Source organism: Pinus tabuliformis, chromosome 3_2, assembly GCF_031772625.1.
Source record: "Pinus tabuliformis cultivar Carrire ecotype Pingquan chromosome 3_2, CPIR1, whole genome shotgun sequence".
Lineage (NCBI taxonomy): Eukaryota > Viridiplantae > Streptophyta > Pinopsida > Pinales > Pinaceae > Pinus > Pinus tabuliformis.
Window position 1 is genome coordinate 123,210,168 of NC_142302.1, and position 3,584 is coordinate 123,213,751.

Sequence of the window (3,584 nt, forward strand, 5' to 3'; positions counted from 1 at the left end):
CAAGTGACTATATGAGGGTAGCATAGTCTTAGCACTCCAGGCAGCTGAAAAGAGGCGCGAGACTATAAACTACACTACCTGGGTTGGGGAACTGCGTGATTGGAAAATTGTGCAAGACAAAGAAATGTCACAGGTTTCGCGACAGCGCGAAGGGAGTTGTGCTAGCTAGGGAAAAATCGTGCAGGTCAGCCAGAAAGTGACCATTAAAGTCATTGTTCATGATTTGACGGTAGGAATGCGGCCAAATGGAGCAGGCGACCAACATTTACGACAAAATTTATGGGTAAGATCCTTGGAAATCTGTCGCCAATCCGACATTAATGAACCGAATGTGGGGAGAATGGTCGGAGATGAATTACAAATGCCCTATAAATTACAGGTGGAGTCCCAACGAAAAACACTTGGCATTTTGAGAATTGAGTTGTTAAGCTCTCAGAATACTTCGAAGCTTTGCTAGCCAGTTCAGTATTTGAGACATTGCCAAAGGAGACACAGGAGTTATTGCTTAGTGGCATGTCGACACCCGCTGAATCTATGGACATTGAAGCAGTGATAGCCGAGGGGGTTGTGCCGGAGGTTGTTAGGGAGGCTGAGGAAGTTGTTCCAGAGGTTGTAGAGGTATTAGCTGAAGTTCTCAAATCACCACAGACACCTAGACCGAAGCTGGCCCCAACCAAGGAGAATGCGAAGGATAAGAAGGGCAAGAATGTTGTGATACTGGTGCATGCGTCACTGAGAAGAAACCCATCGAAGGACAAGCCTACCACACAGGAAAAGGGCAAAGCCATTAACCTGAAGCCGGAGGAGGAAGAAATTGAGGACATCCCGATGGATGATGAGGACTTGGGGCTTGAAGTGGAGGAAATTGAAGTCCAAGGTGCTGACCCTATCACTAAGTTGCCCGAGTACGTCCCTCTGCGCAAGGGCAAGACCAAGGTGCCAAAGGCAATGATGAGAGCAAGGTCCCCTTACAAACCCCTCTGCTACCAGATGAGAATTCCTTTGAAGGACCGTGCTTGGGGTGGGTTCCTCTGTTAAAACTAGAATATTGGGACTTAGCTGACCATGAGAAGTTCCCGCACTTAGCGACAGAGCAGCTAATGTGCCACATTATTGACACAACCACTGGAATGACTGCATTAGAACCACGGAAGTGGCTCAGGGGAGTAGACAAGGCAGCTATACTCAACCTGCTATGGGTGTTGCACTACAATCGCACCCCCATTACAGTATTGGTCATGAAGCAGCTGCTATGCTTAGTGCACGATGGGTGTCTGTGGCTGGAGGAGCCAATACCTGTCATCGACAGATTGATCCATAGGATCACATGGCTACCCTACACAGGGGAAAATTCGGCCATGATGTTTGGCGGAAAAGGTGGCGAGCTGGCCCTTGTGAAGGCGATGAAGGAGAAATTTAAGCTCGTGAAGAAGCCACGAGGTTATGCTATCTTGAGTATCTGCGACCCTGCATTCAAGGTGGCCATGCAAATTTTGGCATGAAAGGTTACGAGGAAGTGTCGTGCATATGAAGTGCCTGCACCAGTCATTGCTATTGCAGCCCAATGCGCTGAAGGTGTCTAGTTCAATTGGGCGCACTATTTTTGCGGTGAGTTCCTTGCGAATTGCCGCAAGGTACTGGAGCTCAGCAAGACCTTCCACTATGCATGACTCTTGTTTTCTATTGTGCTGGTAGCATGGGAGCTACCAGAAGACAGGCAATTCCCCTCGGTCGCATGGCACCTGCTAGAAGCAATGAAGTACGCTTCGCTGTGGGTGACCAAGGACGCTCAGTGCATTAAGGATAATAAGATATTCTAGATCTTGATGGAAATTAACATTCGCATGGCTATCAATCGCAAACTGCGGCTGTCGCTTAATGTGTTTGCAACCTGCTCAGGTACGCGGAGTTCAAAGAAAACTTTCATTGTGCGTCAATTAGGGCACGAAAGGACCTTGCGCAGAAATTATATGACTTTCCTTACTTGGCAACGTATGACGCAATTGATGCAGTACTTGATCACTGGCCGACGGAGTGGTGCACTACCTCAGACTTGGTGGTGGGGGCAAGCAAGTCCGCCGCGCAGCACAAAAAGGAGGAGTCCAAGCTCAAGATGGTGCTGCTGGCCGAGAAGAGGAAGGAGGAGGCTGTTGACAAGGCCCAGGTGGAGCATGATGCCGCCTAGCAGACGAATAAACAGACAAGCGAAATAGAGCATGGTTCTGACAAAGGAGTGAGGTTGCCTTCGCCCGACACAAAGGAAGAAACAAACAACCAAACAAAGCAGCATGGAGCGGACCCATAGATGACATCAAACCGCATCAAGCATCCAAGGGAACAAGATAAAGTGGGGTCGAGGAAGAAATCTAAGGCCACTAAGGCATCACTGTTCCCAATCACCCTATCAGTGCTTCAGAAGCTGTTGAGATGCTGCGAGAGACTGTCTTCTGAGTGATAGTGCTGCCAGATTGAGCACTGACCACAGAGAATGAAGCTGACAGGCCCACTGTGAGTGCCCTCAAGGGAGCGGGGTTGAACTTAGCAGCGCTCCCTTGCGAGACGCTCCACCTATTGCAATATGGAGTGATCGCGGAGCTGAGGGCCTGCGAACATTGCGCTTTGCAGGTGATCAGTGAGCAGAGGATTAATAATGAACAGATGGCTCTACAATGAGGCTCTGCCATCGCTGCCATAGCTGAGGTAACCGACCGAAACAAGCGTATAGTTCAAATTGTGGAGGAGGCATTCTAAATGGTCCTGGAGTTGGCTATTCCTCAAGAAGAATCGATCGAGGTGCGCGTCTGCAAGCTTGCTACAGGGGTGCGCGACACTCGCATAGAGTTAGCTAGGGTTTAGCCAGATCTGAACCTATAGATTGCAGATTTATAGTTGAAGCCCCAGCCTTCAACTCTGCCAGAAGTAAAGGAGCAGCGTGCAACCACTGTCACAAAGGTGATAGCAGCAGTCAACAGTGCAGTAGCAGACTGCACATAACTTTTTGAACAGTCGTTCAATGTCATGACGAGCCTGCAGGAGAACCGTAATGTACAGCAGTTGAAGACAGAAGCACGAGAACTGCAGTAGTGCTATGACAAAGTAAAAGGTACAATGTGAACTTTCGCTCTCACGCAGAGACTAGAAAAGTTGCAAGAGGTCAAGAAATTGAAAGAATAGGTAGATGCAACACAACACAAGGAGGCAATGCTGAAGGCGTGCTTGAAGCCTTGGTTGGATGAGGCTTATTCGATCACGACCTCTATTGAAGGGAAGCTTGAGAATCTGTAAGCAACTCAGCGGAAGCTTTAGGCTGACAGTTCAAGACTAGCGACCGAGCAGTTGGTTGAAGAAGTGAAGCAGGCAACCGCACAATGCACTGCTGAGGTTGCTGTCATACAGGTCGAGCTGGGAAGTCTTCGTGCCAAGATCTCTGCACTCGCGGAGTGACTCGAGGGTGAGTCACCATGTTTGTGTTGGGGGCCTATTGCGAACGGGTTCCCCTAAAACAGTTTTGAGGCTAAAAGCCCATGTTTTGAGACAAATTTTGTAATAAGTTATAAATTCTTTGCATTTTGTGATTGCTTTGT

At 48.7% G+C, this 3,584-nt stretch overlaps 1 pseudogene; it reads right to left on the reverse strand.

The window, feature by feature from the left end:
• Nucleotides 1-2,852: 2,852 nt before the first annotated feature.
• LOC149180125 (rhamnogalacturonan I rhamnosyltransferase 1-like) overlaps nucleotides 2,853-3,584 on the reverse strand; it is a 132,781-nt pseudogene continuing 132,049 nt past the window's right edge.